Source organism: Macaca mulatta, chromosome 19, assembly GCF_049350105.2.
Source record: "Macaca mulatta isolate MMU2019108-1 chromosome 19, T2T-MMU8v2.0, whole genome shotgun sequence".
Taxonomy (NCBI): Eukaryota; Metazoa; Chordata; class Mammalia; order Primates; family Cercopithecidae; genus Macaca; species Macaca mulatta.
Genome location: NC_133424.1, coordinates 40,953,943 through 40,974,193, shown reverse-complemented (window position 1 = coordinate 40,974,193; position 20,251 = coordinate 40,953,943). Strand labels below are relative to the sequence as shown.

At 52.9% G+C, this 20,251-nt stretch overlaps 1 long non-coding RNA gene across 1 annotated transcript; it reads left to right on the top strand.

The window, feature by feature from the left end:
• The first annotated feature begins 224 nt into the window (after positions 1 to 224).
• Positions 225 to 7,452, top strand: LOC144336784 (uncharacterized). The gene is made up of 2 exons (XR_013409106.1): positions 225 to 441; positions 6,592 to 7,452. It is a non-coding gene; the product is annotated as an uncharacterized LOC144336784 (long non-coding RNA).
• The last annotated feature ends 12,799 nt before the right edge of the window (positions 7,453 to 20,251 follow it).

The window sequence follows — 20,251 nt, the reverse complement described above, 5'->3', positions numbered from 1 at the left end:
GTAGAGACCAGGTTTCGCCATGTTGGCCAGACTAGCCTCGAACTCCTGTCCTCAAGTGATCCTCCCACCTTGGCCTCCCAAAGTGTTGGGATTACAGGCGTGAGCCACCATGCCCCGCCAAGTATGCGACATTTTTTTTTTTTTTTTTTGAGACGGAGTCTTGCTCTGTCGCCCAGGCTGGAGTGCAGTGGCGCGATCTCTGGCTCACTGCAAGCTCCGCCTCCCGGGTTCACGCCATTCTCCTGCCTCAGCCTCCCGAGTAGCTGGGACTACAGGCGCCCACAACCGCGCCCGGCTAATTTTATTTTGTATTTTTAGTAGAGACGGGGTTTCACCGTGGTCTCGATCTCCTGACCTTGTGATCCGCCCGCCTCGGCCTCCCAAAGTGCTGGGATTACAGGCGTGAGCCACCGCGCCCGGCCGTATGCGACATTTTTTAAGGTGAGTTGTTTTATTAGGTCAGAATCCTTTCTGGAGAGGTGTTATCATTAACTTACTCTCCCAACAAGGGGGCACACATCTCATTACATCCCTACTAAGGAGCAGAGTGCTACTGTCTTACGCCTTGATTAATTTCATGGGTGACTACTGACATCTGGTTTGGTTCATTTTCGTTTGATTATGAATGGGGTTGATCGATCTGTAGCTTGGCTGTCTCTCTGTGAAAGACAGCTGGCGGTAATCCCCTATGGAACTGCCTGCCTAGGGGTGCTGGGACCCCACCCCAGTTCCCTGTGGCTGACGCAGTGGGAGGGTGAGCAGGGAGTCAGCCACATGTGGCCGGCGGGGCAGCTGGGTGGCTTGGTGTCCGGGTGGCTGGGTGGCATGGTGTCCAGGTGGCTGAGTCACAGGATGTCTGTGTGTCCAGGTGGTGGCATGTTCAGGTGGCAAGGTGGCAGGGTGGCAGGGTGTCTGGGTTGTGGGACAGCAGGGTGTCTGCGTGTCCAGGCGACAGAGTGTCTGGGTGGTGGGGTGGCAGGGTATTTGAGTGTCTGTGTGTCTGGGTGATAGGGTATCCTCGTGGTGGGGTCTGTGGGTGGAGGGGTCTCCAGGTGTCCAGGTGGCAGGGTGTCTGGGTGGAGCATTTTCCAGGTGGTGGGGTATCTGGGTGTCTTGGTGTCTGGGGGACAGGGTATCTGGGTATCTGAGTGGCAGGGTGTCTAGGTGGTGGGGTGGTGGGGTGTCCAGGTATCTTGGTGTCAAGTGTCTGGGTGTCTCGGTGTCAGGTGTCTGGGTGTCTGGGTGTCCAGGTTTCTGGGTGTCAGGTTTCTGGGTATCTGTGTGGTGAGGTGTCTGAGTGTCTGGGTGTCCAGGTGTCCAGGTGGTGGGGTGTCTCGGTGTCTGAGTGGCAGGGTGTCTAGGTGGCAGAGGGTCTGGGTGTTTGAATGTCCAGGTGTCCAGGTAGTGGAGTGTCTGGGTGTCTGGGGATTGGGGTGTCTGGGTATTGGAGTGGCAGGGTGTCTGGATGGTGGGGTGGTTGAGTATCCAGGTGTCCAAGTGACTGAGTGGCAGCGTGTTCAGGTGGCAGGGTATCTGGGTGTCCAGGTGGTGGGGTGTCAGGTGTCTGGATGTCTGGGTGTCCGAGTGTCTGGGTGTCCGGATGTCTGGGTGTCAGGTGTCTGGCTGTCAGGTGTCTGGGTGTCAGGTGTCTGGGTGTCAGGTGTCTGGGTGTCTGGGTTTCTGGGTGTCTGAGTGTCAGGTTTCTGGGCGTCTGGGTGTCTGGGTGTTGGGTGTCTGGTGTCTGGGTGTCTGAGTGTCCAGGTGTCAGATGTCTGGGTGTTTGGGTGTCAGGTGTCTGGGTGTCGGGTGTCTGGGTGTCTGAGGGTCACTTGGACACCTGGATACTCAGTCACCCCACCATCCAGACACCCTGCCACTCGAATATCCAGACACCCCAACCCCCAGACACCCAGACACTCCACTACCTGGACACCCCACCACCTGGACACCTGAGCACCCAAACACCCAGGCCCTCCACCACCCAGACACCCCACCACCTGGACACCTGGACAACCAGACACCCAGCCACTCAGACACCTTATCACCCAGACACTCAGAAACCTGACACCTGGACACCCAGACACCCGACACCCAGACACCCAGACACTTGATACCAAGACACCCGGACACCCCACCAGGTGTGTGGGTGTCTGGGTGTCAGGTGTCTGAGTGTCTGGATCTCAAGTGGCTGGGTGTCTGGGTATCTAGTGTTTGGGTGTCTGGGTGTCTGGGTGTCCAGATGTCTGGCTGTCAGGTGTCTGGGTGTCCAAGTGTCCAGGTGTCAGGTGTCTGGGTGTCCGGGTGTCTGGGTGTCTGGGTGTCTGGGTGTTAGGTGTCAGGTGTCTGCATGTCTGGGTATCTGGGTGTCCAGGTGTCTGGATGTCAGGTTGTCTGGGTGTCCAGGTATCAGGTGTCTGGGTGTCTGGGTGTCCAGGTGCCTGAGTGTAAGGTGTCTGGGTGTCAGGCATCTTGGTGTCCAGGTATCCAAGTGTCTGGGTGTCGGGTATCTGGGTGTCGAGTGTTTGGATGTCGGGTGTCAGGTGTCTGGGTGTCCAGGTGTCAGGGTGTCAGTTGTCTGGGTGTCAGGTGTCAGGTGTCTCAGTGTCTGGGCATCTGGGTGTCTGGGTGTCTGGTGTTTGAGTTTCCAGGTGTCTGGGTGTATGGATGTCTCACTGTCAGGTGTCTGAGTGTCCAGGAGTCTGGGTGTCTGCCTGTCCAGGTGTCCGTGTGTCTGGGTGTCAGGTGTCCATATGTCAGGTGTCCGGGTGTCAGGTGTCTGGGTATCAGGTTTCTGGGTGTTGGGTGTCCAGGTGTCAGGTGTCTCGATGTCTGGGTGTCAGATGTCTGGGTGTCAGGTTTCTGGGTGTTAGGTGTCTGGGTGTCTGAGTGTCAGGTGTCTTGGTGTCCGGGTGTCAGGTGTCTGGGTGTCCAGGTGTCTGGGTGTCAGGTGTCTGGGTGTTTGGGTATCTGGGTGTCAGGTATCTGGGTGTCAGGTGTCTGGGTGTCAGATATCTGGGTGTTTGGGTGTCTGGGTGTCAGGTATCCAGGTGTCAGGTGTCTGGGTGTCCAAGTGTCCGGGTGTCAGGTGTCTGGGTGTCAGGTGTCTGGGTGTTTGGGTGTCTGGGTGTCAGGTGTCCAGGTGTCAGGTGTCTGGGTGTTTGGGTGTCTGGGTGTCAGGTGTCTCGGTGTCTGAGTGTCAGGTGTCTGGGTGTCCGGGTATCTGGGTATCAGGTGTCTGGGTGACTGAGTGTCCAGGTGTCCGGGTGTCTGGGTGTCAGGTGACTGCATGCTAGATGTCTGGGTGTCTGGGTGTTTGGTGCCTGGGTGGCAGGGTGGCAGGATTTCTGGGCAGCAGGGCTGGCCCTTCCAGTGGGGCCTGGCCCAAGGAGAGCTGTAGGCTGCCGATGGGTGAGGCAGCGCTAAGGAAGAGGACTGGGTGCAGGGACACAGTCATCATTGGAATAAACCATCTGCTCAGGGCCAGCTATTAACCTGCTTCAGCATTGCCATTCCCAGGCAGATGGTACATTTTAGCTGGATGACTGCTTTGTGTCTCTGGGCTGAGATGTCTGGCTGGAGGGATGCAGGCTTGGCTGTGGTGCGCAGAGCTAGGAGGCTGCAGGGCTGGGGACACGGCCTAGCATCTGCGGTGGGAGGCGCCCTCTGGCGGGCCAGCGAGTCAAGGCCTTCCTCCTCCTCTCCCCAGGTCTGGGCCAGGCCAGGCCCAGACAGTGGCAATCAGAGGATAGTGTTTTGTAACTTCCCCAGGGGGAGGGTGCGGAGACTGCCCTGAGGTTTTCATAAGCTGTGGACAGGACATCAGCCGCATCTCCGGCAACCTTTTTTGCATGTAAAACAGAATGTCTCTCAATCCCAACAACGAACATATGGGAATTAAGAAATGCAGGACTCGCGGTGGCTCACGCCTGTAATCCCAGCACTTTGGGAGGCTGAGGCAGGTGGATCACAAGGTCAGGAGATCGAGACCATCCTGGCTAACACGGTGAAACCCCGTCTCTATTAAAAATACAAAAAATTAGCTGGGCGCGGAGGCGGGCGCCTGTGGTCCCAGCTACTCAGGAGGCTGAGGCAGGAGAATGGTGTCGGCCCGGGAGGCGGAGCTTGCAGTGAGCCGAGATCGCGCCACTGCACTCCAGCCTGGGCGACAGAGTGAGACTCCGTCTCAAAAAAAAAAAAAAAAAATGCAGGACTCATCTAAACCGTGCAGAAGAGGGCATTGCCTCATGTGCCTTCAGTTGGCTGGAGGAGAGAAATGGCTTTATTAGCTGGAGGAGACCTCTAGGACCACGATGACAGCCACAGGTCAGCAGGCCGAGATCGAGCCTGGCCAGCCGCGTCACAGCCTCGGCGTCAGCTGTGGGTGCCCCCGAGTCCTGGCAAAGGAGGGAGCTGAGAGGTGTTTCTCTAAGCCATGGATGTGGTGGCTGTTTATTTTATTCTTCTGGGTGTTAAGAGAAGGACTTTACTCATTCTTGTTAGCAAGTAAGCAAATGCAAGTATAATATCCAGGAGATATCTGTTATGTACCAGTTAATTAGTAAAAATAAATACAAGGGATCAAACCCACAGCTGGCAGGGCTGAGGGAAAACGGTGTACACGTATGTCCACACACGCACATGCATACACACACACGTACACGCAGAAGGCGATACATAGCAATGCAGTCTTTTAGGACAATGATTTGGTGAAAAATCACAGGAACTATAAAATTATATATACCTTCCAGCCAACCAATTTCACTTCAGGGAAAACATTCCAGTAGAATAATTCAAGTGGAAAAAAATAAAGATATTCATAGCACTGCTGTTTATAATAGCAGGAAAAAAAAAGGGAAAGAATTCCAATTCTGAACAAAAGGGAAATAGTTAGACTATGTGTGTGAGCAAGAGGCTGGAATCCTAATAGCCAACTGTAACAAATAGAGAACAGGGCTGGGCACGTGACATTCTGTGGATATACCCCCCCCACCCCAACACACACATGTTTATTTACCTTACCACAAATTCATGCTTCAGTGCTTGGAGGGAATAAAAAAGAAAGAGGGATTGCAGGCTGGGTGCCGTGGTTCACATCTGTAATGCCACCACTTTGGTAGGCCGAGGCGGGTGGATCACCTGAGGTCAGGAGTTCGAGACCAGCCTGGCCAACATGGTGAAACCCCATCTCTACTAAAAATACAAAACTTAGCCAGGCGTGGTGGTGGGTGCCTGTAATCCCAGCTACTTGGGAGGCTGACGCAGGAGAATTGCTTGAACCCGGGAGGCGGAGGTTGCAGTAAGCCAAGGTCACACCACTTCACTCCACCCTGGGAGACAGAGCAAGACTCCATCTCAAAAAAAAAGGGGGACTGCAGACCGTGCTGTGATCCTAGTGGTCTTCCACCCAATGAAGGCATGACTCAGAGGGAACAGACGGGCAGGCATGAATCTCAGGGCATGGGCATCTCGTGCCTGAGGGGTTCTAGTGTTTAAAATGTGAGTGATTTATGTATCCCTAAACCAAACATGAGCCAGCCTGCTCAGATTTTTGGAGAGCCAGCCAGGTCCTCATCTCCCTGGGGCTGCCTCTGGGGACCACTGAAGGCTGTCACTTAGGAAGAGGGCTCACAGCCCACCTTGGATCCTGCCCTCCTTAGAGGAGTGGTCCCACCACAACATTCAGTTCCAAAGCACCATCCCAGATCCTGAGACCCATGAAAGCTTGATCTGATGTGCTTGTGCCCACTGACCAGGGCAGGAGGGCCGGCTGTGCTGCGGGCTGTTTCAGATTCTTCTATGTCAGCGCTATCCAACATGAATAGAATACAAGCCGAACGTGAGTGTCTTACCATGGGCAGATGTATAGAAACCTGCTCCAACATCTGAGGAAGCTAAGAGGCCAAAGAAAGAGGCTGGCATATCTAGTTCCTTAGAAACAAACATTCAATAGGGACTTACGGACAGAAGCCATGTCTGTGTCTTGGCAGTGGCAAGACAAGAGGGTGGACCCCGCACCATCACTCCCAAGACCCAGGACTTGTATACCAGAGGGGAGGGTGGTTCAGAATGGATGTGTAGACAGTTGAAGTAGGATAACATCAAGGTTGTTTGACTTAAGGATATATGGTAAGTATCTGCAATTACACAAGAAACGATCGAGAAATGGGGATCTTAGAAGCTTTCCTGGAATGGGGGTTCATCAGAAGCCAACTTGGCAGATTAGTATCCAAGACGGAGCTGCTTTGGCCTCCACAGTGAGTCACACGTGTAATTTGAGATTTTCTAGTAACCCACACTTTTAAAAAGTAGGAACAAATAGAAGAAATTAATTTAATAATATGATTTATTTAACCTGATATCTAACATATTATCATTTCAACATGTAATTAATATAAAAGATGATTGAGATGATTTCCATTTTTTTTTTCATATTAAGCCTTCGAAACCTGGTGTCTATTTTACACTTGCTGGCACATCTCAATTCTGACTAGTCACATGTGGCCAGTGGCTAGCATATTGGGAATCACAACTCTATAAGATACACAGCAGAAAGTATAAAAATGAAAGATTTCTTTTTTCTTTTCCACTCAGGTTGCCAGTGATACAGACACTCTAAGAACCAGGAAACACTTTTTTTTTTTTTTTTCTGTCTCTCCTCTGTTCTGAAATTTGGCATCTGGGCTTGTTTGAGATCCTTGTTAGAGGTCAAGAGCAGGTTGGGAGGTGCTATAGACTGAATCGTGTCCCCCTTAGAATTCCTGTGTTGAAGCCCCAGCCCCCAGAGTGACTGTGTTTGGAGATGGGATCTTAGGAGGTGATACGGTTTGGCTCTGCGTCCCCACCCAAATTTCATCTTGTAGCTCCCATAATTCCCATGTGTTACGGGAGGGACCTGGTGGGAAATAATTGAATCATGGGTGGGGTGATCTTCTCTGTGCTGTTTTCGTGATAGTGAATAAGTCTCACGAGATCAGATTTTTTTTTTTTTTTAATGGAATTTCACTGTTGTTGCCCAGGCTGGAGTGCAATGGTCTGATCTTGGCTCACTGCTACCTCTGCCTTCTGGGTTCAAATGATTCTCCTGCCTCAGCCTCCTAAGTAGCTGCAATTACAGGTGCCCACCACCATGCCCGGCTAATTTTTCTTTTTTGTATTTTTAGGAGAGAGGGGGGTTTCACCATGTTGGCGAGGCTGGTCTCGAACTCCTGGCCTCGGGTGATCCGCCCGTCTCGGCCTCCAAAATTGGTGGGATTACAGGCATGAGCCACCGTGCCCGGCCTATCTGATGGTTTTAAAAATGGGAAATTCCCTGCACAGGGTCTCTTTATGTACCTGCTGCCATCCAGTAAGATGTGACTTGCTCTTCTTTGTTTTGCCCCATGATTGTTTTGCCCCATGATTGTCCCTAGCCATGTGACACTGTAAGCGCATTAAACCTCTTACTTTTGTAAATTGCCCAGTCTCAGGTGTGTCTTTATTAACAGCGTGAAAGTGGACTTGATACAGGAGGTAAGGGGGTTCAGATACAGCCATGAGGGTGGGGCCTTCATCCTGGGATTAGTGTCCTAGACGGCTCTGTTGCTCTCTCCTTCATGTGATGACTCAGCAAGAAGGTGGCCATCTGTAAGCCAGGAAGAGAGCCCTCCCCAGAACCCAACCATGCTGGCTCCCAGATCTTGGACTTCCAGCCTCCTGAACTGTGAGAAAATAAATTTAAGCTGCCCAGTCTATGACATTTTGTCATGGCAGCCCAAGCTGACAGGTTGGGAGTTGGGAGAGTTGAGGGCTTACTGGTGGCTTCCCTAATCTGTGGTCTCTAACCAGACCTAAGACAGGAGCATTTTCCCCTCCCTTGAGATGTCAAATAGACCTGGTGTGTGGGTGAAGACCACCTACCTGAGTGACCCCAAGCCTCACCAGTGAGAGGGTCACCTACTGCAGCCACTGGGCACCAGCCTTGTCCTGCCCCAGGAACAGACAGCCCTGCTGTGGAGGCCTTGGATGATGGCATCCCCAGGTCCCTATCCCCTCTCCCTCCAACTGCCTGGCCAATTATGGCTGAAGAAAAACACCTGACCACATTGACTGCTCTCACTTTTTTTTTTTTTTTTGAGACAGCGTCTCGCTCTGTCACCCAGGCTGGATTTCAGTGGAGTGATCTCAGCTCACTGTAACCTCCACCTCCCAGGTTCAAGCGATTCTCCTGCCTTAGCCTCCCAAGTATCTGGGATTACAGGTATCTGCCACCATGCCCAACTAATTTTTTGGTTTTTATTTTTGTATTTTTAGTAGAAACGGGGTTTCATCATGTTGGCCAGGCTGGTCTTGAACTCCTGACCTCATGTGATCCCCCCGCCTCAGCCTCCGAAAGTCCTGAGATTACAGGCATGAGCCACTGCATCTGGATTTTTTTTTTTTTTTTGAAGCAGAGTCTCTCTCTGTTGCCCAGGCTGGAATGTAGTGGCAAGATCTCGGCTCACTGCAACCTCTGCCTCCCGGGTTCAAGCGATTCTCCCGCCTCAGCTTCCCTGCTAGCTGGGATTACAGGTGCCCACCACCACGCCCAACTAATTTTTGTATTTTTAGTAGAGACAGGGTTTCACCATGTTTGCCAGGCTGGTCTTGAACTCCTGATCTCGGGTGATCCGCCTGCCTCGGCCTCCCAAAGTGCTGAGATTACATGTGTGAGCCACCGCGCCCGGCCTTCTCTCACTTTCAGTTCTTCATCACTAAGCTCAGAGGGGGGCTGCCATGTTGCTGGCAATTATCCTGAGAAAATACAGGATAATTGCCAGCAACACGGCAGCCCCCCTCTGAGCTCATTTCCTCTCCCTCTAACCTCTTCCCTCTTGGGCTCCCAACGCTTCCTCTTCTGTCCTTTCTCTCCGGTGGTGAACTTGCTTCCCGTTTCACTAAGAAAAATGAAGCCGCCAGAAGAGAATGCCTACCACCTCCATCTGCTCGCAGGCAACCATCTTTCTTCTGTTACTGTGAACTGACCTTGGTCTAAGGCCACCTCCTCCACTGGACACAGGGTCCACCCCTCTCCCACCACCAGGGGACGCCACTCCAGCCATTCTGCTCTTTCTCTCTGTGTCACCGATTCCTCCTCTCCACAGGCTCCACAGGTTCAACAGCATGAACATGCACATTCGTTCTCCAATATTAAAAAAACCAAAATGTCAACGAGTGTTAGGACAATTTTGTTGGGGAATAATTGTTTTTTCAACCAGTACTGCTAGGACTACTGCGTGACTGCATGCAAAATAATGAAGTCTACCGCCTACCTTATACTATGTAAAAAAACCTATGTCAAAGCCAGTTGCAGTGGCTGACACCTGTAATCCCAGCATTTTGGGACCCCAAGTTGGGAGGATCACTTGAGGCCAAGAGTTCAAGACCAGCCTGGGCAACATAGTGAGACCCTGATTCTACAAAAAAATAGAAAAATTAGCCAGGTGTGGTGGCATGCATCTGTAGTCCCAGCAACCTGAGTGGCTGAGGCGAGAGGATTGTTTGAATCCAGCAATCCTCCTTTTTTTTTTTCCGTTAGAAAAACAAAACAAAACAACAACATTAAGTCTAAACAGACCTAAATGTAAGAACTATAAAACTCTCAGATGAAAACTTAGGAATAACTCTTTATGACCTTGGATTAGGCAATGGCTTCTTAGATATGACATAAAAACACAAGTGGCAAACTAAAAAATAGGTTAATGGGATTTCATCAAAAATTGAAAACTTATGTGCATCAGGCACTATCAAGAAAGTGAAAAAAACAAACCATGGTATGGGAGAAAATAACCGCAAATCATGTATCTGATGAGGAACTAGTATCTAGAACATGTAAAGAATGCTCACAACTCAGCAATAAAAAGACAAATGTGGCGGGGCTTGGTGGCTCATGTCTATAATCCCAGTATTTTGGGTGGCAGAGGGAGGAAGATTGCTTGAGCCCAGGAGTTTGAGACCAGACTGGGCAACATAATGACACCCCATCACTACAAAAAAGAGGCAAATGTCCTAATTTAAAAGTGGACACTAAGCACATGAGAAGAGGCTCAACACCATCAGCCATCAAAACCACAACAATATACCACTTCTTCCCTAGTAGGATGGTTAAAATAAAGAGAATAACAAGTATTGATGAAGTTGGGAAGAAATCAGAACCTTTGTATGTTACTGGTGGGAACGTAAAATGATGTAGCTGCTTTGGAAAACAGTTTGGCAACTCCTCAAAACGTTAAACAAAGTGACCACGTGACCCAGCAATTCCACTCCTAGGCATATACCCAAGAGAGTGAAAAACATATGTCCAGACAAAAACACACACAAGTGTTCACCAGCAACATTACTCACAACAGCCAAAAAGCGTTACAACCTAAATGTCCATCATCTGATGAATAATAACAAAATGTGTATAACATACGATGGGTTATTACTCAGCCATAAAAAGGAATTACATACTGATCCACACTAAACATGGATGAATCCTGAATATTATACTGAGGCAAGGCGCGGTGGCTCACGCCTGTTACCCCAGCACTTTGGGAGGCCAAGGTGGGTGAATCATTTGAGGTCAGGAGTTCAAGACCAGCCTGGACAACATGGTGAAACTCTGTCTCTACTAAAAATACAAAAATTAGCTGGGTATGGTGACACATGCCTGTAATCCCAGCTCCTCGGGAGGCTGAGGCAGAAGAATCACTTGAACCCAGGAGGTGGAGGTTGCAGTGAGCCGAGATCATGCCACTGTACTCCAGCCTGGGTGACAGAGTGAGACTCCGTTAAAAAAAAAACTATATACACACACACACACACACACAGAGAGTGAAAGAGACTAGTCACAAAAGACCATGTATTATATAATTCCATTTACGTGAAATGTGTGGAAAAGGCAAATCCACAGAGGTGGAGAGTAGGTTCGCGGTTGCCAGGGGCTGGGAGGTGGGAGGAACAGGGAGTGACTCGTCATAGGTGTAGGGTTTCTCTGTGGGGTGATGAAAATGTTCTGAAATTGGATAGTGGTGATGGCTGCACAATCTTGTGACTACTAAAAACCACTGAGTTGGATATTCCAAAGAGGGGGCGGATTTTATGGGATGTGAACAATATCTCAAAAATGCCATTTTTTAAAAACCCCAAACTCGCTTTGGCACCACTTCCCTCTCCGTTTGCATCGGAATTCCTCCAGTGAGTTTCTGTGCTCGCTGCTGCTAATCTGTTTCTTCCGTCCTCTCGTTCCTTTCCCACAGGCATCTGCTCCGACCACCCGACCAAGATCCTTCAAGGGCACCACTGACCTGCATGTTCCTAAGCCCGAGGTCAGTTTCCAGTCCTTCCCTTCCTTGGCCCCTCCCTCCTGGCTGCGCCTCTGGCCCCAGGCTCTCCCGGCCTTCCCCTTGCAGCAGGACTGGCTGCTCCTTCTCCGTCTCCTCTGCTGCTCCCACCTCCGATGCCTGACCTTCAGACCCTGGGGTGTCCCAGGGCTCATTTCTTGGAGCCTTCTCTTCCTATCCACACTCACCCAGCCCCTGATTTGCCTACTCACTGGTAACTCCCAAATGTGTTTGGCAGCCTGGACTTTTCTCTGGCCCACTCAGCGTCTCCATATCTAGTAGGAATCTCCACCCTGTCATTAAAAAACAAAGTTCCTGCCCGGTGTGGTGGCTCACAGACATGCACCACCACACCCAACTAATTTTTGTATTTTTAGTAGAGACAGTTTCACCATGTTGGTCAGGCTGGTCTCAAACTCCTGACCTTGTGATCCACCCACCTCAGCCTCCCAAAGTGCTGGGATTACAGGCGTGAGCCACCGCGCCCGGCCACTCTAACACACTTTCAGTTGTAGTTACTGTCTGTCTCCCTTCACTGGAGTGGACTCCCAGAGGGGAGAGATTTTTGTCTTATTCACAGTTGTAGCCCCAGTGCTTGCAGGTACTCAAATATTTGTTGAATGAATAAATAAAATATTTAAAAGCTGGCAGGCAGTTTTCTCCTCTCTCATTTTTTGCATCAATGCTAACCTGTGCATGCCGTAAATATGCTGACTACCTCTTTGGTTTGGACCTGGGCCTAACACCCACACGATGTCAGTCTCAGGCACCCGCTCTGCCTGAGTGCTGGAGGAACATCTGCCTCCCCCATCCCCAGACCGACCTCACGAAACTGGTGAGGCGAGCTCTGATTCCAGGACAGTGTCTGAGACCTGTATTCCAAGTAAGCCACCAGAATGACCACAGTGGAAGGACGGATAGCACCAAGTGCTGTTGAGGGTGTGGAGCAACTGGAACCCTCATACACACCGGTGGAGTGTGGATTCCTGTAACAACCGCAGAAAACTGGCAGCGTCTACTCAATCAAACACGCAAATACCCCGTTGGCCAGTTCCACTTCTAGTTAATGTACCTAGTGTTTCTGCCCACCAAAAGACATCTACAGAAATGCCTGTAGCAGCTTTATTCTTGACAACCCCAAACTGGAAACCACCTGGATGTCCATCAACAGTGCGTGGATAAGAAACTGTGGAAGGTTCATAAAACGGGATACTTTACCATGATAAAAAAGAACGGACGACAGACGCCCACAACAATTTGGAGGAATCTCACAGGCATAAGTTTGAGTAAAAGAAGTCAGCATAGCTGGGCACAGTGGCTCACGCCTGTAATCCCAGCACTTTGGGAGGCCAAGGCCGGTGGATCACATGAGGTCAGGAGTTCGAGACCAGCCTGGCCAACATGGGGAAACCCCGTCTCTACTAAAAATACAAAAATTAGCCAGGTGTGGTGGCACGCGCCTGTAGTCCCAGCTACTTGGGAGGCTAAGGCAGGAGAATCGCTTGAACCCGGGAGGCAGAGGTTGCAGTGAGCCGAGATTGCACTCCAACCTGGGCGACAAAAGCGAAACCCCACCTCAAAAAAAAAAAAAAAAAAAAAGAAGAAGAAGAAGACAGCACAATGCACACAGTGTGATTCTATTTATATGATGTTTTTAAAACACAGGGCCAGGTTGCTGGTCGTGGTGGCTCATGCCTGTAATCCCAGCACTTTGGGAGGCCAAAGCAGGTGGATCACCTAAGGTTGGAAGTTTGAGACCAGCCTGATCAACAGAAACCCGGTCTCTACTGAAAATACAAAATTAGCCGGGCATGAACTCAGGAGGCTGAGGCAGGAGAATTGCTTGAACCTGGGAGGCGGAGGTTGTAATGAGCCAAGATAGCGCCATTGCACTCCAGCCTCAGCAACAAGAGTGAAACTTCATTTCAAAAACAAAACAACAAAACAAAACAAACAACAACAACCAACCAGACAAGTAAACAAAAAAACAGGGCCAGGCATGGTGGTTCACACCTGTAATCCTAGCACTTTGGGAGGCCAAGGCAGGAGGATCACTTGAGGCCAGAAATTTGAGACTAGCCTGAACAACAAATTGAAATCTCATCTTTAGAAAAAAAGTTAGCCAGGCATAGTAGCACATGCCTGTAGTCCCAGCTACTCTAGGGGGAGTAGGGAGGATCCCTTGAGCCTGGGAGGCTACAGTGAGCCAAGACTGCACCACTGCACTCCAGCCTGGGTGATAAGACCTTGTCTCTAAACAAAACAAAACAAAACACCAGGAAAAACTCCTGATACAAATCAGAACACCAAGTAACCCTTGGAGGCAGGTACCATGGGGAGGGGCTAGAGGGAGCCTTCTGGGGCTGCTGGAGATCTAGATGGTGCCTTACACACTTACGTGTTTGTGCAAAATCTCACTGAGGTGCACACTTAAGATCTGTGCACTTTACTGGATATAGGTTTTACCTCAATTTAAAAAAGAAAGAAAAGGCTGTAATGCCAACATGTTGGGAGGCTGAGGTGGGAGGATGGTTTGAAGCCAGTCTGGGCAAGAGCAAGACCCCAGCTTTCCAAAAATTAAAAAGTTAGCCAGGCACAGTGGCGCACACCTGTAGTCCCAGCTACTTGGGAGGATCACCTGAGCCCAGGAGGTCGAGGCTGCAGTGAGCTGTGATCATACCACTGCACTCCAGCCTGGGTGACAGAGCGAGACTCTGTCTCAAAACAAAACAAAAAGAAAAGAAAACAAAAGTCCCAAGGCAGCGATGACCCATCGCCACATGGCTGGCTGTCCCCCCGGCTCTGAACTGTTTGTCCAGCCCCCATGCTAATTTCTCCCAGTACCTCTTTGAGGACTTACTGATTTCCCTAACTGCTTGCTCCTTGACCTTTGGAGAGGACACCAATATGCAGAAATACCTTGGACCTAGTAGTAGGGACACGGGCGCTTTAACAGAGTAAGCACTGGAAGTCGCTGGGTCCTTCCACGTCAGTGTCCCCTGAGTTGAGGTTTGCCTCTGAATTCTGTTGCCTCCTCCAGCTTTGACTCATGTGATCATCAGCCTCAGCCACGCGGAGGAGACCTGCTGAGTGAGAGTCCATTGTTTTGGGTTTGCACAAAGGCGCCAGTCACTGTGTCCATTGTGCTACTGAATGCTCGCCTTCACATCTTGGAGTTGCTCATTGCTGGGTGGATTTCTCCGTAACTGATTTAAAACCCCACAGTGCTCCCCAACTACACCTGCCTGTGGACAGGCTCATTCTGGGAGTGAATCTAGACCCCAAGATCCTCACCGCCATCCCTTTCCCTGGACTTTCCTGAGCGCCCCGCACCGTGACTCACCTGCTGGTGTGGCCCCAGGGAACATTCCTCCCTCTGCACCGTGGGAGTAGAGGCTTTTGACCCTCAAAGACCATCGTCGGGGGATGGGTGTGCTGGCTGCCTAGACCACTGTCCTGTGCCCATCTCTAGAGCCAGGATGTGGGTGGTGGGGGTGGTGGTCAGCTGTATCAGGCTGTGCAGCGGGAGGTGAGGAAGAGGAGGCTCCGGGTGGAGAAGTGCTGTGCCACTGGCAGCCACCAACCTGGGAGCTCGCTCCCAGCCACACGTGGGCACGGAGCTGTGAGTGTGCCAGGTTTCAAGGTGCAGAAACAGCATGAACGCAGAATAGAGGGGGCTTGGGGAGCCTGTGGCCTGCCCCAGGGTGTATGACCAGCACCCCCCGGCCCCCACAAAATGGTCTTGTCAGAAGCCCAACCCTTCCCCCACCCCAACAACTTGCTGAGCAGCTCCGCTTTGACTCTCGCTCTCTCTCTGAACCAACTCCAGCTCTGGCGTGGGGGAAAGGAACCCTCAGGCGTTGGGTTGTGCCAGCAAGTGGCTATGGCCAGGGCAGGCAAGGTTCAAAGGCCTCTGCTTCCTGGAGGGGGCCCCCAGGAGGTCTGGTGGCTGCTGAAATCCAAAGGTATTTTGGTATTTTAAGGGTGTTGGTAATTTGCAAACTGCACGAAGTATCCCAGTGTGCTGCTCCAGCATCCTGGACTCCAGGTCCCCATAGCCTGTATGCTGCCATGGGCAGCTAGAGGAAGCACAATGGGCATAGCCATGCTGCTGCGGGAGATGGGGACCGCCTCGGGGCGCTTCTGGGTAGCCCAGATGACCAGCCCCAGGCCCCAGGCTCTCTCCCTCCCAGCCCAGGACCACAGTAGGCAGGCCCTCTTCAGAAAGCCTGTGTTTCAGGGTCAGAATGTCTGGCAGGAACCCTCAGCTGATGTTCCAAGGATTGAAATTTCCCCTTGTTGTTGCCCAGAAATGTCTGGCTCTGCCTGCCCACACCCCCATTCCTGCCCTGCCTGCTGCTCTGCTCTGAGCGCTGGAACATTCCAGTCGGAGCTGGACTTGGTGGTGGTGACGGAAGCCAGCAGAAGAGGGGGCTTGGGAGGCCAGAGGCCACACAGCTGGCCGCAGCTCTGCTCCTGCCCCGACCCTGATACACAAGTGCAGGGCGCACCCTCCCTCTGGGCCCAGTTTCCAGCCCTGATGCCAAAGGGGATGATGGGGAGGAGGCTGGAGTCTCCCTGGGGTCACTCCCTGTTCCTCCCTTCTACACTGGCCCACACCTGCCTCTGTGGCCTCACCTGAGCTACTCCTGCAGGTCTACTCCTTCGGGTGCCTGAATGTACCACAGATGCCTCCATTCTGGGCCTGGGGCCCTGGAAGGCATGCGGGAGGAGGTGGAAGAGGCAAGTAATGGTCTAGAGACACCTTAGGGTCTGGCTGGGATGCCCGGGTGTAGGTGTTGGCAGAGGTAGGACAAGCAGGTTGGGCAAAGCCAATGGTGTCAGTTTGGGACACATGGGCTTTGAGACCCCTGTGACATCTTCCCAGTGTCCTCCAGGAGCTAGGGGAGGTGATAATTTCTCCTTGCAAGGGAAGCATCTGTGTGATGTCCAGGGGTGCAGGACCATGGGCTGGGGGCCACGGAGGCCAAAAACAAATGAGAAACACCTGCGCTTTCAAGGAGCTCAGATGCCAAGACTAGGTTTGGGAGGCATGCACTGCCTGAGGCTCCTTGTGAAAAGTGGAGGTGGGAGAGCTGGAGCAGGGGCCACCGGGCCTCTGGGGGCACAGATGGGCGATCCACACTACCTGGGACAAGCCAGGAAGGCTTCAGAGAGGAGGTGGCATCTGTGCCAGGTTCACAGGGAGGGTCGGGCCAAAGTTCACAGGCAGAGCTGGGAAAATGGGTGTGGGGTCAGCAAGCAGCCCAGGACAGGCCAGAGCCCAGATCTGCTGGGCCAGCGAGGCAGACCCCTCCCCTGCCCACTCTGGGCCCCTGCATGGCCCGAGGTTCTGCTCCTGGGCACCGGTTCCATCAAGTCTGCTGAGGGCAGGGGCAGAGCACGGGCATGGATGGCGTGGGCGCCTCCCAGGTGAAGAGCCTAGATGCAGACAGAGGCAGAGGACCCCTCTTCTCCCAGCCAGCAAGGGCTGAGGGGCAGCCCTGGGCCTGTGGGCGTGAGGTGTTAGAAGGCGGCCTCTCCCCTGCCCCCAGCCCCAGGAGGCTCACTTCCTGTATGTCTCAGAGACGGCCCCAGCGGAAGTGGTTGCCTTGGTTTGCGCGTGTGGCCCGGGTGGCAGCAGATCCTGGCTGGGAACTGGGTTAACCTTCGAGGTACCTCCAGGCCCCATCCCAGGGGCTGAGCCCAAGAGCGGCTCTGCCTTCCCCTAGGCCTCTTTCTGGCCTTGTTCAAAGAACAGGCTGGGCAGGGAAGTGGCCAGGCCGACGGAAACCGTCTGGTGCCAGTCCGGACGAGAGCCCCTCGGAAGCCTGGAGCCCGGCCTGTGATCAAGTCAGACCTGGCTCCAGAAAGCACTACTTGGGTGGGGTGGGGTGGGCATTCCTGTCCCCACCTGAGAAGGCCACTCACATTTAGCATTTGGGAGGGGGACTGTTCCCCAAACCCTGGGCCAGGCTGAGCCCTCCTGCTGGCCCTGCTCCTGTAGAAATACACCAGGAACACCGGTTCCTCTCCACAGCCTGGCCTGGAGGCTCCAGGGTGAAGCTCAGTTCCTTTCATTATCATCCTCTCTATCCCGACACCCCCAGGCCCATTTTCTACCTGACTCATTCATTCAACAAATGTTTCGTGCCAAGGACAGGAAAAGACAGTTACCAAAAAGGCCCAGAGTCCCAGTCCTCGTGGAGACTACAATCCTCTGATAAAGTCCTACCATCCTCTGAGGCTCAACGAAACACAGCCTCCTCCAGGAAGCCCACCTAGCTGTCCTGGGAGTTCCTTTCTCTGGCTTTGTCTATCTCTCTCTCAGGGCTCATGACACATCTCCTTTAGCCTTAGGATGGCCTCATGTGACCTGTCTCTGTCTCCTTGGAACCAGCACACAGATGGGCCTCAGTAAGTGGTAGTTGCTGTCACCATCAGCACCTGCACCCCACCATCATCAAGGAGGGACAAAATTCTGGGGGTCCTGTGAACCCCTTGCCTGGCTCCCTGGCCTCTGGCAGACATTGGAGTGTTCTCCAATGTTGCCAGCATACATGCTGGTGGGCCCGTCTTTGAGAAAACTTGGCATCGAAAAATCCCAACCACCAAAGCTCACAGGGAGGGTCTACTTGACCTTTGTGAAAGTTGCCTTAGTGTCTGCAGCCAAAGGGAGAGCTGGCTGGGTGCAGTGGTTCACGCCTGTCATCCCAGCACTTTGGGAGGCTGAGGTGGGTGGATCACCTGAGGTCAGGAGTTCGAAACCAGCCTGGCCAACATGGTGAAACCCCGTCTCTACCAAAAATACAAAAAAATTAGCCGGGCGTGGTGGCGCGCGCCTGTAATCCCAGCTACTTGGGAGCCTGAGGCAGAAGAATCGCTTAGAACCTGGGAGGCAGAGGTTGCAGTGAGCCAAGATCATGCCACTGTACTCCAGCCTGGCGACAAGAGCAAGACTCTGTCTCAAAAATAAATAAATAAATAAATAAGTAAATAAATAAATAAAGGAGCTGTCATCAGTGCCAAAGAGCCCTGGGGTCACAGCTGTGACTGTACTTGCCATCTCGAGCTGCTCTGCTCTGGGCTGATTCCTGCAAGAGCAGTTCTGGTCCTGCCCCTGTGGGTGGGGTGGTGGGGTTCTGATGCCCTTCTCCTCACCCCTCTGCATCTCCTAGGAAGAGGCAGGGGACGAGGCAGGCGCCTCCCAGGAATCCCATGCTGCCTGTGTGAAGGACCGGCTTCTGGCAGGGACATGGAGTCCAGGCACAGCTGGGAGGAAGATTTGAGAGGTGGACAGCAACACTCGGCTGGCAGAACAGTTGGTTCCCGTGTCCTTGCCAGGCCTTGCAAGCAAAGCCCCAGGCAGGAGCGTGAGGCTGGACCCTGGCCCAGCAGCCCCATACTCCTGCCAGACCTCAGGCTCAGCTCTGGGGAAAGGGAGCATCTGCAAACAGCAGAGGCCCTGGCCAGAGGCCTCCTGACCTTCCCAGGCATGGGGGCGGAGTGCAGGCCATGAGCAAAGCTCAGCTGCATGGCTGGGACTGAGGACAACTCCCAGAGCCTCCAAGGAGCTTCCCCACCCAAGAAGGGGACTGGCAACAGCACCGTGGCAAAGCAGGGGAGATGGTCATGAGCTCTACAGGCCGGCCTTCCGTGCCTGCTCCTTAAGGCAGGGCCCTCTCTGGGAACGGCCTAGGCAGCCAGCCTAGCTTCACCTGTCGACCTGAGCCATCTCTGGTGGAAAATAAACCTGTTAGGAGTTGGAGACAGGGCCTCCAGGGCAGCGCCTTCCCTTCGTGGGCCCACGGGCCAGGCCCGCATCTTCCATTTTGGGTGACTCTGCTGTCTCCTAGCATACTGCCCTCTGTGCCTCAGTGGCCAGGGGCCCTGATTCATTCAAACTCACACCGGCCCCAAGCACCATGCAGTCTGGGGGGGGGGCGTTCTGCTTCCTGCTGTCAGCTTGGAAGCTGAGACTCAGTGCCTGTAGAACGTCTCAGCATAAGCTGGGTGCGGTGATTGCCGCCTATAATCCCAGCACTTTGGGAGGCTGAAGTGGGAGGATTGCTTGAGCCCAAAAGTTCGAGACTAGCCTGGGCAACATAGGGAAATCCTGTCTCTTTAAATAAATAAATAAATAAGAAATTAGCTGGGTGCCATGGTGTGTGCCTGTGGTCCCAGCTACTTGGGAGGCTGAGGTGGGAGGATGGCTTGAGCCTGGGAGGTCGAGGCTGCAGTGAGCTGTGATTGTGTCACTGTACTCCAAGCCTGGGCAACAGAACAAGACTCTGTCTCAAAAAAACAAACAAAACATCCCAGCAGAACAGGGGAGGGGCCTGCCCCTTGGAAGGAGCTGAGGATGGGAAGGAGGGCAGCTAAGGCTTCCAGTCCACAGCCAGAGGCAGAATCAGAGGCAGATGTGACCTTAGTGAAGCCCAGGTCCGCCCTTGGGGATCCCAGGGAAGCGGACAGCTGCCAGCCTCCATGGCTGCCCGACCCCCTCTCCCCATACCAGCCACCCACACACAGCAGTCAGGGCAAGCTCTCAAAAGCCGAGAGCAGCCTTGCTGCGTGCTGAAGGTTCCCGTAGCTCCGGGGCACCCGGGGTGGCTGCCCTGCGCCTCTGGGGGCTCAGCTCCAGCCACGCTGCTCAGGTCACAGGGGTTCCTTTCCTGCCTTTGTACTGCCTATTAACCTCTTCTGCAATGTCCTCTCCCCACCCGGCAGGTGTCACTCACTTATTCTCAGTATGCCCCCATCACAGCACCTTCCAACCCGGCTTCTGCGCCTGTGTCTCCCCACCATGCTGTGCGGGCCTTGTTCGTCTCACTCCCAGCTGTGTCCCCAGCCTTGCAGGAGCAAGGCTGCATGTGTGAGAGCTCTGCGAAGGTCCTGGGCCACCCCAAGCC